Here is a 14,661-nt window from a genome sequence, read left to right on the forward strand (position 1 = left end):
TTGTAAAATTAATATAAGTCATTTATGTATTAGGTGCAACAAATAAATTTGCAATCCTTTCTGCTTGACACAAAAGACTGTAGTCAGGTTTCTATCACAAATAAAAAACTTATGAGCTCTCAAAAAGGTAAGTTAAATAGGACATTCCATATATTAGCAAAAGTAATACACATAAAGGACATTTTAAAAACAATTATGAGGAGCAATATGAGTTTAAGGACATCATGAGCACCCATTTAATTGCAGATATCATTAAAGAAGTATGTTTGTGTTTTAAAGTTTTCCAGCAGTTTCTGTCCAAGTAATTTTCAATGTAAGTACAAGAAGCATCTTCTACTTCAGGGACATTTGGTCATAGGGTATGTCTACAGTGCAGCGTTTTCCCGAAACAACAGGTGTTATTCCAGAAAAAAATACTTGTGTCCACACTGCTATTGAGTTCTTTCAACAAAAAGTCAAAAGAACGGAGGGGTTTTTCTGACAGCGGTAAACCTCTTTTTATGAGGAAGAACGCTTTTTCCAAAAAAGTTTCTCCGGAAAAAGGCATGTGTGGATGTGGAACAGGGAGTTCTGTCAAAAAAGAGGCATCCAGGAAATAACACAGGAGCCCTGGTGGCCATTCCATCCAAACTCATCACAACTCTATATTTCCTGTCTCCTGCCAGCTCTTAAAGCCACAGGCACCCAGGACAAGGCTTGTGACAGGAAGTTAGCCCTGGGAGCTGTACCCCATCACACAGCTGCCACTACCACTCTTACCCAGACCCATGGCCCAGCGTCAAGCCCTCTGAGAGCCCACTGGCCGTCTCAGAGAGCATGGACAAGGCTCCCAGGACCCTGTCAGAGGCACAAAAAGGTGTGCCCCATAATGGTGTGGGGTGGAGATCCTGGCCCTCCTGGTGGTGTGGGGTGAGATCCCTGTAGGATCTCCATTCCAGATGTCTCAATGCCAAATCTATGGCCAAATGGCCAAGGCCCTGGCTGCTAGGGGCCACCATCCCAGGATCCTTGAGCAGGTCAGGAGCCAGGTGAAGAACCAGGGCTACGCCAGGGCCAGGGAGCACAGCTCATGTTCAGGGACAGGACTCTACTCCTGCCACTATTTCAATGATCTCCACTATTTCAATGAGCATCCTGGGGAGTGGTGAAGCCCCTTCCTCATCTCTAGTGATTGACTTAGGTCTAGAGACACCCGTCATCACCCACTCACAGGTCCTAGGTGACAAGGAGGAGGAAGAGGAGGATGCCAAGTTGGAGGAGGAGGAGGAGATGACAAGCACTGTCACCCTAAATGTAGAGTTGGTACCCCAGGGCCTGGATGTCTCCCAGGCATCCTCTGAGGCTGGAAAGGGATCATCAGGTGGAGTGCTCTTAGTTTTTTTACACACATAGGATGGGGGAGGTGGGTGCAGAGGGGTTGGGGTGTGATCATCGCTCAGCCTGCTTGTCTTGGCCCTTGCACTGCTGTCCATGGGAGAACTCACAATGGCGGATCCAAATGTGGGCTGAGCTGATGCAAGAGAGCCAAAACTTGTGTGCCACCATATGGGAGATGATGGCATATCCAGCTACTGTCCCTGCTCCTTCCCCTGCTCTGCCCCCACCCCCGCATCCCTTTCATGCCAATGACCCCTTCCCCTGCCATGTCTATGCCATCCCTACCCCCTGCCATGCATGACCCCATTCCAATAAAACTGGTGTCTTTATTGAGTGTACAGGGGAAGGGGGAAGGGAGAGGTTGTTGTGGGGAAGGCATACAGGGGCAAGGCACAGGCCTTGGAGAGGTAGAAAAGTAAGCAGCAGAAGCAGGGGCCCCTTTAAGCACGCTTCTCAGCTAGCCTTAGGCAATAGCACCCAGAAGCAACTGCTGACCTAATGCCCTGCCTGAACTGGATCCGGGTGGCCTTAATGTGAGATATACATTTTGAAATATCCCATCGCTAGTTTGTTGTACTTTTGCTGTGGATGCTCTCTTTCTAAATAAGTTTTTCTGGAAGATCTCTTCCAGAAAAACTTCTTTCAAAAGAAGCTTGCAGTCTAGATGCAGCCATAAACTAGTCAGAAATCTAAACCAAAAGCTTCATTTGTTAGGCTGATCTATTTAGTTGGAATGCAGAAAAGAGAGACTGCCTGTGAAGTAATTAGAACTGAGTAAAAATTTTCAGCTGAAACATTTTACAAAAATACAAATTAGAATCAATCAAAATATTTAGCGAATTTATATTTTAAAAACCTCAAAAATTAAAACATTGATTGAAGAAGACACTTTGTTTAACCCAAAATAAAAGTTTACACAATTTACTAACCAATCTACTAACAAAGTAGTAACACGAGTTAATCATCTCAGAGTTTTATTGTACATTAGAGCCTCATCTATCCCCCTCTCCTCCCAGAGTCAATGAGGATAATGGAACCATGAAAAATAAGCAATGTTAGTTTATAAGGATTGAATAAATTTAGATGCAAAACATGATTGTGTTTTCTATTTGATAGTGTCTCACAAAATGTTAGTATGAAAAATCAAATTGCCTTGGTTATGAACACCTTTATATGGCATGAAAAGTGGCTGAATAACCATAAACAATAGTTAATGATGAACGACAACTTATCAAATAGGAAGAGATGTCTTGAGGCACATCATTGAGGCAAGTTTCAACTTTCTTCTTATCTGACATCTTCATTAATGATTTAGAAGGGAGGTTAAATAACACATTAATTAAATTCACAGATGATGCTAAATTGAAATGTGTTGCAAACAGAGAAAGACAGAGACTAAAATAATGAGACATTGAATTTGACCTAATAGATACTGATTTTCTGCAATTCTCATTGATCACGTCAGTATAAACATCTCTATATGTACATCACATTGTTCCCCTGTAGGTAAGCGTGGTGGCAGAATTCAAACTCCTATATATTATTTTGATGAATAATATTGAGTTTTATGCTTTTTCCACATTTTAATCAATTTAAATTCACAGTTGTAGAAAATTATGGGGCAGGGGAGAATTAAACAATAATTATTTAATGACATTAGCTGTTGAGATTCAAAAGGCTAATGCTTTATAACTATTAAGGCAGAAATTGTCAATTCACATCCACAAATACAAAGTAAATATCCTTAAAGTGAACACTTATAAATTTTCAAACAACATTTCTTATATTTTACCAGTCTATAGTTTTCAAATATTTGTTGATTTTTGTGTATACAGCGATACTGACACTTACCAGTAAAAATCTTGTCATTCCAAGTTCATCTATGCATGGAACAACAATAGTTAATAGTTCGACTTGTAAAGTCTTCATCCTCCTGGCTTTCAAATTCTTCCTAGATCAGTTCTGGAGTGTCACTTAGAGAAAGTGGATTAAATAATACACTATAATAGTTTGGCAAAACAAAAAAGATGGATCAAAACATTTACAATCTCACAAACAAATCTGTAGTGGAGGTCCCATGCAAGAAGTAACTGGCAAGTGTAGGACTGAAATATGACTAATTTTACTATGTGATAGTATTCATACTCTTGTCCTACTCATTACCCTTTTAAAAATGGTTTATTACATTATTTTTGTGTCATATTTGAACCAAGACTTAGTCCTATTATCTTATCTATCTAGTAGACTTCTGGCCACTATACAGAGCCCCACTGGTTACAGTAATATTTCTGATGGAAACAGAAGGCTTCCTACATATATTATATAGCAACATTATTGAAGTGTATGTTCAATATTATTGAATTGTGTGTTCAAGTTCAATCCTGCTGCAGGAGTTTTATGTTGCTACAAAGGGCTTGTCTTCACTAAAGTGGGTAATGATGCTGCAGCAATCAATCCACCGACTGTCAATTTATGACATCTGCAGAGATGTGATATGCAATCTCCAAATGCTCTCCCATAGATGCCAGTATTCCACCAGGATGAGAAGAGTAGGCAGCGCTGGTGGGAGAGCAGCCCAACAACTTCTACCCCACCACCAATTTTAGCCTAAACCAGTCCACACAAAAGATATGTCAGAATTTCAGTCTCAGCTGAGGAGGATACAGAGCAGATGAGAAGATGTGTGTGTGTGTGTGTGTGTGTGTGTGTGTGGTGTGCACTCACATGTGCACATGCATGCGTAAAGCTAAAGTGAAGATCACGTCTCTGCTCCCATGAGCTTTGGACTTGCCATGTTCTGGTTCAAACTTCTGGCAAGTTAGAGCATTCTGAAGTCTGCTCTAAGTTGCATCAAACCTCAAGAGCCTGAACAGAGACCAAGCAGAGACTAGTGGGGGAATAGAGAAACTAACACTTTGGCCCATATACTGTCATCATCAGAAGTGGTGATATCTCCACTTCTGGTGGCATCTCTACACCAGCTTTACATGACCAATCAATTTCCCTCGGTGGGAGTTATACTCTCATGGCTGGCTATGCAAAATCCACAATCAATTTTCACTTGTAATGTGGTGCAAAGAGGATGTACCTGATATAAAAAATTCTTCTAGTGTCCCCAAGATCTGCTCTACAATGCATTGAGATGCCAGGAAGTGACTGAACCAAGAGCTTCTTCCAGCTCAAGCAATTGCTTTTCTAACTCTCTTCCAAATACAGTTTCTTTTTGGTCTCTAAATTATTCCTTTGTTGTAAACAATGTAAAATCACAATGTATAACAATGTAAAATCAATGTGAAAAATGTTTCACTCTCAGCCAATGGAGGGAAGTGGGTGCAAATAAAATAATTGTTCACTTGATTCATAGTATATATTTTGAATGTGAATTTCAGAGCTTGTTTAACATTGGGGAAAATTACAGTGCACACAAGCTGAAGACACATTAAATAGAAGCATAATTTGGGGAGAATATTGCCACTTGGAGTCACTGAACCTTTCCAACATTACATAAAAATTAAAGAAACCCCATTATGCTCAGAATTTTTTTAAAGGGGTATTTTTGTAATATTCAGGGGAAAGGTCAAATAAACTTGACAGGTACATCAGCCAATAACATAACTTCAGCAGATCTATACAAGTAAAAATGTATACAGTTAGCAGAGTATAATTTTCATTTATCTGAAATGTAAACCTCATAATAAAGCCTCCATTGGGAGGGATATACAAACTCAGTAATCCAATTCAGTTACATTGAATCATCCAGCAACACAGTTCCATTTTTATTTTCCTGTTAATTTTGACAGGTTGATTAAAAAAAATTCTGTCATTAGCATTTGACCCCTGCAGAAGACAAAGCATAACAGAGAAGTCTAGAAACTGATCCTTCAAAGATTGATGGTCAGGTTAATCTTTGTATCTTTGTGCACTGGCTTGCAGAGTGAGACATCCCTTTAGAAATGTCACTTATAATTTATTTTTATTTATAGTTTCTTTTTATAGTTTTTATTTATAGTTTCCCTGCCCTTTCAGTGGGACAGAGGGAAACTATTTTTCTAATTAGCCACTATCCTTCATTCCTCAAGTTGTATAGCTTTTCCTCTAGGGGAAAAATTCTATGTTGGCTGATTAGACCTCTCAAGGAATGACTCTTATTTCTATGAAGTTATTTTAGCATAAATTATTTTATCTGAAGGAGACTAATAGCAGATCCTAAAATAAATCATCAGTCAGCAGTCAGGGGCTGGGGTTGGGGTGGGAGGTGTTTTAGAACAGCACACTATCTTTATTAAACTGGCTACTGATGTGAAAGAATTTGTGTGGGAATAGTTAATGTGAGGGTAACACCTTAACATGAAATGGGTTCAAGATGGGAACTAGAGCATATAATCCAAAGAGGACTAATACCGGCTTTAATTACCTATTAACTTTCTCAGAGATATGTTCTGTCTGCATAGAAAATAATGGATGGAATTCTCAAAGCACTGTATGCATCTGAATAATGGAGTTTCATCAAGCAGGTTAGTGGAACTAAGTATGTGAGAAAATGTCAGCAGGGTGACTAAACTACTCACAAAACTTGCTGCACGCTCTGGGATTGGGGTGTCTAATATTTGTGTGTTGTGGGTGTGGCCAAAAGGGATTTTGAAACTAATGGCCAAAGCAACAAGCAAGAAGTAGTCATGGAAAAGTTATATCTACCCTGTCAGGTGCTAAGGCAAGTTTTTCCACAGTGCTTATTTGTGGGGAACATCCAAAAAATATCAACTGATGGAGGAAAAGAATTATGGCAAGAAACCAAAGAGTAAAGGCAGATGATATCAGAGTGAATAAGGTGCCTCCATTTCATTTTTTCCTTTTCAAATGCTTTAGCTGATTCATGGTGACCTGCTGGAAAGGTGTATGAATGACTCTTTGAAGACTGAGGGAACTTGGCTGGTCCACCGTTGCTGAAGACATATGTGAACTTTGTGGCATGGTTGGAGAAGAGGAGTTATTAATTGATCCATGAGAACAGAAAAATAGGGATTGTGATTCCACCTGAGAACATAAGGTAGATTCCCCAGATTCCTTGAGTGCTGGCTGACTCTACTAAAAAGTATGTGCTCTTGCTAGTCAGCGCCTCAGGAAACCCTGATATTCGGCATTTAAAAAGACCTAATTTACCATTGCCCGGTAATGAATATCACTGCTTCTTGGTCTTTACATCATGTTCCTGTCTGTGTCTGATACAAACCTCACTGAAGTGAACCGAACAACTCCCATTGACCTCCAAAGGGCTTTGCATTCCAGACCTGTGGTGTCTTAAGTTTCTGCAAGCTCTTGCATTTTGCCAGAAATCAGTATCTTTGCCATTAGAGTCAAAACCTCCTGTAGAGGAAGTGCTGTGCACTGCAGTAAGGACCAGCGGATCCACTGGTTCTTCATGAAGAGACTCTGCTGTTACCTTGGATGGAAGTGCCATTGCTGCTATCATGACATTGTTGACTAAGCAGGCTGTGGGGTGGAGGAAAAGATGGACACAAAACATTGGGATGTTAATCTTGAACAACAGTCAACAACTATCAATCCTTTAGAAAATCTAAACTGACAAAGCCCCTATTAGCTACATTCAGTCAGATTTTTAAAAGAAAGCTTTTGAAAATACACATGAAAAGAGGCTACACAAACCAAACCACACAACTGAAAACTTAGATTATCACAGGCGTATCTTGAAAATTTGGACTATTAGATAATTATGGGTCATGAGACAATAAGAAATGGCATCTTAATATATAACTTGCAAATACAATGTTGCAGAAACAGACCCAAGCTTTACACTAGTGAGAGATGCTGCTTATTTAGCTTCTACTTCTTTACATATTTTGGATACAAGTAAAATGTCACACCACAATGTTACAGATGGTATTAACAATAAAAGAAACAGGATGAACGGAATTTGTTTAGCCTCTGATTTAGCTATCTGAACATTGTTTTAAAAATTGAAATTATGCCTGCTACTTTAATGAAAGCAGTGTTGTTGCACAGTGCCAGAATATCAGCTACAATGAAGGCCCGAGAAATTCTTTACTCATTTGTTACTGTGTAACAAAACTAATTTTCAACTTATTCATACCACATACTAGAGAAGGTTCAGGTAAACACAGGAATAACATCTCATAAATGCAGGGTATGTTAGATTTATCACTGGACTGACTGGCATATGCAATGGTGATGCAAAACAATGAGAAAGCACATTTTACATCAGACAAGCTTTCTCTCCATAAATAGCTTTGAATGCCATAGTGCAACATCACAGACAAAGAGACAGTGGCAATGTTTGCAATGTACTTTTCTATATGAATAAAATAGTGCTGATAAATAAGCAAGTATCCAAGTCTGACTTTCAGTTCAATGTCACTTTGGCTTTCAAAAAACACTAGCATGCTTGAGAATATTCAGGGTAAGAGAAACTGTAATTGCTACTGTCACATTTGCAGATCATATTTAAGTGTTTTCTTGACCTGGTTGGCATAGGCTAATTTTAGAGAAACATTCTTTTACAAATATTTGCTATGGGAAACAAGGCAAGATAGCTACATTCTGTTCTATTTTTTACTTTTCTTTTCTTGTTTCTCTTGCATAGTATGTTCCATTACATCCAAAAAAACTACATTAAAATAATATTAAGATTGCTAAGATAAACACTCAGAGCTAGGAAAGAAAAGAATTAAAGATTTCCCCTTGCATTAAGATAGTCTAATTAAATGATCACATACTATTTTCCAAGTCTCATTCAGTGAATAGGCAGTTATTAAATATCCACCATATTCAGAATGTAGCTTCTAGCCTTATTTAACATAGTCTATCAAAACCTGCTCTCACTACAGAATTATTCATTTCCCCCTAGATATTTCTATGGTGCTCTCAAGCATCTGAGTACTTCACTATCATTAATGAATTTATCTTCACAAGTGCATTGAGATTAGAAGATGTTATCTTCATTTTACAGATGAAAAATAGAGCCACAGAAAAATTAAGGCCCAGATTCTCAAAAGTGTTCATTAACTTTGGGTGTCTTTTTGAAACATCTATGATCAATTTTTCAGGGCACTTTAGCATTTTGAGATGCTGTTTTGTACATTCAAAACATCTACCATTGGCTTCAGTTGTGGTTATGAGTATTTAACACTTCTGTTAATTCAGGCCTTAGGTGTCTCAGGTTGGGAACCCAATCAGTGGCCATTGCAAACATTTATTTTAACTGGTTTGGCAGCCTTCACATAGGTTCTCTGTGGCAGAGGCCAGGATAATATTCAATTCTCCAGAGTGGCATATAACTGTACGAGCCATGAGAACATACTTTCTCTTTCTATAATCCCCCTGCCTTGTTCCACTTTTAGCTTGGGAAAGAAATAAAGCAAGAGTCCTACCAACAACAATCACTTTCCTTACACAGTTCTGGTTTATCCCCAGGGAAGGTCAGTCCTGAATACTAAATGACAAAGGGTCTTATGGTTAAAAATAACGAATATGTAATGAAGCACTTGAAGACTATATCATTATGTATATATACAAATCTGTCAACTTCGCAAAAAAATATTTTAGCATTTCTTAACTTCTGAATGATTGATTTTGTAATTTTAATGTCTTTTTAGAGTTATGTCTATGAAATTTCATAAATAAAAATAACTCCCCCCCCCCACACACAAACACAACAAACTCTACTATGTTGACCCCCAATTTGGGTCACAATGGGTTCAGTCCTTTAGATCCATTTCAAAGACTTCTATCACTTGGTCAAATGGGGTAACTGATAGTAGTTGTAAGTGGTTATCCTCCATGTGGACCAATCCTTAAAGGTGTGATGAGGTACACAGTTTGCCCATAGGTTTCACAGCTATTTTCTGATTGTGGACAATTGTAGACACTCTGGACATTTGGGTTCAACTCCAAATTCTGTACAGGAGTGGGCTCTAGTGATCATAGACCTTTCTACCCCATCTCTATGGTCCATTTTTGTCCCCTTCTGCTTCTGTCTGCCCACCCCAACTCCAACCCCATCTCATATTCCTGTGGCTATATGGTCCTCTAGCCTGGATCCTGCCTTCCCCCACACACTATTTCTATTGAATCCCCCGGCTCATGCCTCCCTCCTTCTCTGTCTCCTCTTACTCTCAGGATCCTGCAACCACCTCTTCCCACCGTACTCCTGAGCCCTGTTTTTCAGTACAGCTGCTTCCTTCTTCTCTTCCCTACCACCTGGATGCCCAGAGGTGATATTCACAGCAAAAGAACAATCTTTTACTTCTGGTTCCCAGTACTGCAGGTAAGAGAAGAAACTGTAGTGAAAGCATTGCTCAGTCCTTGAATTCCTGGCTGTAGCATGCTTAGTGCACATGAAAACTTGGGAGAGCTTTGCTGCCAAGTTCTAACAAGTTTCTGCTGTTCTAAGTATGGTTTGATCATGAACAAAACAACATATTTCAGAAACAGATCAATAGTTTTAGCTGAAATTTTCTTCAACCAATAAAGAATATCAGCCTGTGGCCAATACTAATATGAAGTATTTCAGCCTAAAGGATTAAAGTTTGAAAAAAAAAAGTTAAAAGCAAAACAGCCTACAATGGTAACAGTTGGGCAACCTTAAATATAGGCTCCACTACCAGTTTTGCCTATAATAAGCTCAAAATGTCCAAAGTCCTGTGACTAATGGTATTTATCACTGATCTACCAACAGATAAATCAGTAGAGTTCTGCCACAGATAGAATTAGGCCTATATGATTCTTTAGAGGTCAGATAATTGTTAGTCCCAATTTTGCATCAATCAAAACATCTGCATATAAACAAGATGTAAAATGTGATAAATATTTTTATTACATTTACTACATTCCACTTGTAATCAGCAATAGAATTTTCTGTAGTTTAAACCAGTTTCTTGACATTTTTTATTCAATCCCTTATCCTACCCCCTTCAACAACTCCTAGGCTCATTGCCCCACTTTCTTATCTTGGGTGTCTCTACGGTGGTCCGTGTACTTGTTGGGAATAGAACGGCAGGCATAAGGAAAAAGGGTCATCTCTTTTTCATCTCATATTCCATCTTTGTCCATCTTTTGTGATCATGAATTGTATTTTGAGAAGGGTATTGAATCTGGAACACACAGCTCAACTGGATTAAATTTAAGATTAAATGTAGAGATTATGCAAAAATAAATGACATGCATTTGCAAATGGGTGCACAGGTGCACACACAATCACACATATATAAACTTTTTTATTATTCAAGTGCATACTCTAGCCTGAAGCTGAGAAAAGGGACCATCATTTTTTGTTGGTGCTAATGTGAATTTGTTTACTCAACTTCAATAAGTGCTAATTAAAACAATAACAAAAAAGTCAGGGAATAACTACAATCTATTTAAGATTTGTGACAATTCTAGGTAAATCCATCTAGTCTTGAATTTACCTGACACTATTACATTAAAAATATTCCCTGATCAATTAATCCAAAGCAATGAACAGACTGACAGATTCCTCTGCTTCCTAACTAAGGACACTGTTGAAAGAGAAATGTAAATGAGCCGAATCAAAAGTGCAAATGAAGAGGAGATTTAAATATCCTGCACTTCATTTGAATATTCACCTCTGATCGCTGTTTTGAAAAAGGGGTTTTCGAAAGTGAAACTGCAGACTAGATGGGGTTCTTTAGGGAAAAAAAACCCTTTTTCAAAAGAACCCGTACTTCTGAAAAAATTAGGGGTATGAGATCATTCAAAAAAGGGTTATTTTTTTCAAAAGAACCACATATTTCATTTTCAAAAAATACTTTTTCAAAACAGCACTTGGATGCCATTATGCAAATGAAGCATGGGATATTTAAATCCCCACTTCATTTGCACTTTCCATTTGCCTAATTTACATCTCTCTTTCGAAAGAGGGATGTAGTTTAGACATACCCTAAGGCTAGTTCGGTTTTCATTACTGTACAAGCTCACTTGTGATAGCAAAATATATAATCAAAGACGGAATTTTTTGCTCATCTGAATAGACTGAGATTTTTCCCTTAGCTGAGGCTAGTATACGCTGATCCAGGAAAACACATGCTTTATTTTACGACTAAATGATTCCATTCATATGCTAAAAGTTAAGCACATGTATAAAAGTGTTTTACTAGAATTGGGGCTCCAGGAAGTATTGCAGCCCTGTTACTTTTTTCCCCATCTCCAGGATGGCAAGTAGGTAAATGGAATCTGCTACGTTCTTCATGGCCTCCAGAATAGTTGCAGAACTGGTGCACATGGAAACTTTGAAACCATTGTTCATGATGACCCACTGTTCTGCGTTGGCTCTAGAGTGCACTGCAAATTTCTCATCAAAATGACATTTCTGTCAAAACTGAAACCTTTAAAAAAATGTCAGCTTCCAAAACATTTGTTTAGAACTAGGGTTGTAAATGAGTAGGTGGCTATAAGATTAACCCATAAGCCTAGGCATATTGGTTAATCTAGTTGACTACTCTCATCCCCCACTCCTTGCTGCCTCTGATAGCAGAGGCAGCAAGGGAGAGGGGAAGCAGGAACCGATGCTGGGAGGAGCCAGCTTAAAAACTGGTTCCCCCCAGCACCAGCTCTATGGTTCCTCCTGCCTCCCCCCCACACTACTACCTCAATCAGAGGAAGCAGCACTGGGGCGGGGGCAGAGGAGGCTGCCATTCAGGAGGGGTCTGAGGTCCCTGTAGACAGGGGCTGCTGCTGAAGCAGCCTCTGTATCTGGTGGACCCAGGCTCACTGTGGACAGAGTCTACTCTGTGGGAGGCGGAGCAGCCTGTGTCCACGGGGAACTCGGATACCACCTCATAGACAAGGGCTGCTGCCAGTGCATCAGCCACCCCCTGCTGCCTCAGCAGCCTCTGCCCACCCCCCATCCCCAGTGGGCAGGTGCTGCTGCCACTCCAGAGGCAACAGCAGGGATGGCAGGCAGCTGGTCTGCATGGGGAATTGTTTTTAATTCAGAGGCAGCAGCGCAGAGTAGCAGGGGACTCCCCAAGAGTGGTGACAGAGTACACTGGCTGCTGGTCCCGCCCATAGGGACTATGAAATAGTCAACTAACAGATAAGAATTCATGTGATTAGTGACTGTTCTATTACTCACTACCTAATGTCTCTATTTAGAACCACCATTCCCCACTCTCTTCCCTCCAAGGCCCCATTTTTTCACATTTTTAGCAAAAAACTTTACAATTTTTCATTTTAAAATGCAATCTTTTATATAAAAAAACCCTTCCCAATGTTTGAAGAGACAAACTTAGAGCAAGTGTTTTCATTTTAATCAAAAATGAACTTTTTTCATCAACCCAAAATAACTTTGTAAAAATTTGTTCCCAAATGTCAACATTTGATTTTATTCCATTTCTGAAAAACAAGAAAAAAAAAAGTACACACATTTCCTGCTCTGCTTTAATGTGTGCTACTTAACCCGTCTCATAGTGATACATTATGCATATATAGTGGGCACACAGATACATGAGGACCACGTAGGATTTCCAATTTGCATTCCAGCTCAAGAGTTGAGGATATGCATGTGGAGTTTGTCAAAGAGACAAAAAACTAGTGAATCTCCAATTTACCTCATGAAAAATGATCCAAGAGCAGGAAACAGTTCCATAAAGTGAGTGCACTTAATTACACAATTGCATCTTCAGAGAGACAGAATTAGAGACTGTACTAAGTTGCAAATGCACAATTGGAAATCAGTTTGATGAGACACTGAAATGTCTTAGAAGGCCTTCCTGCATCTCTCTTGATTAAATCTTTGCTGAGCTTTTTTTCTGCACAAATTTTACACTATCCGAACAATGTTATATTTTCACGGGTGGGGGGGGGGTATATTTATTCACAGGTGCTTTCTAATCATTCATATTGCTTCTTAAATTATAGAAAGGAGAGCAGATAGAGCAGGAAACTAAACTAACATTTTAACTTTTATTCAACTTTTCTGTTAGTCATTTCTCTCAGGGTACGTCTACACTGAATACTTATTTCAGAAAAAGCTATTCCAGAATTTATTTTCTGGACTAGCTTATTTCAAAATAGTGCATCTATCCACAAAAAGCACATCAAAATAGCACTTAGCTATTTTGAAATAGAGTGTATACTGATTGGATGCTAACTTGCATTTAAGGCCACCCAGAACCAGTTCAGGCAGGGCATCAGGTCAGCAGTTACTTCCTGGAGCTGCTGCCTGAAGCTATCTGAAATGCATACTTAAAGGGGACACCCCCTGCTCCCCCTCCCCCGTACAGCCATTTTCAGGTTCTTCTCTAGCTTGCCTACTTTTCTGAGTGACAGCAAAGTATTTTCACAGCATGTTTTGGTTGCCCTGATATTGGACACTACAGCACTCCCAGCTATGGAGCCAGGGCTGCCTCTGGGCATGCGACTGGGCTGGGGCTGGGGCTGGGGCTGAGAGTGGTGCCTGGTTCTGGTGGTTCCTCTGTCTCATGTGCAGGGACATCAGTGACCACAGGGGGTGGGGGTGGAGATAATAGGGAGAGAATCAATGAGGGGTAGAGTAGGGTCAGGCATGGGAGGAGGAGCAGGGGCTGGTATGGGAGGAGGGGCAGGACCAGGAACTGCTACTGGGGAGTTGGGGTTCTCCTCCTTCTCCTCATCCTCACTGTCTCTAACCCCCGGGCAAGCAATGACGGGCATTTCCAGCCGTGAGTCAATCACCAGGGGTGGGGAAGGGGCAGCTCTGCATCCCAGCATATGGTGTAAGTCCGGATAATAGGGGAAGAAGTATGGTTCTGACCCTGAGCAGGAGCAGCTCTCCCTCGTCCTGGCATAGTCCTGTCGGAGCTCTTTGACTTTCATCCGGTCTTGCTCCTGAGTTTGGATATGACCCTTGGTGTCCAGGCTGTTGGCCATCCAGTTGCAGATGTTGGTGTTGCACCATCTGGAGTGCATATACTGGAGGTTTTCCTCTTCAACCTACACCTCGATGAGGGCCAGGATCTCTGCATGCCTCTTGCAGCATCTGGCAGGCTCCTGGGAGCCATCAGAGTGCTCCCTGGGAGTGGGGAAGTGCTCTTGGGGGTCCTGAGGGTCTGCTATGGTGGCCTGTTTAGCTGCTGTGGCAGCTGAGAAGTGAGAATAGAGTGGCCAGCAGAGCACTCGTAGGATTCTTGGAGGCCCCTTATTTTGAAACAACTCCCTGAGCTACGTTCACACATTCCAAAATAGCTATTTCTGAAGAGGAGTTATTCCTGGTGGAATTAGTTTTACAGAAGATAGAATAAGCCGTCCATT

Source organism: Pelodiscus sinensis, chromosome 1, assembly GCF_052426305.1.
Source record: "Pelodiscus sinensis isolate ZL-2025 chromosome 1, ASM5242630v1, whole genome shotgun sequence".
Lineage (NCBI taxonomy): Eukaryota > Metazoa > Chordata > Testudines > Trionychidae > Pelodiscus > Pelodiscus sinensis.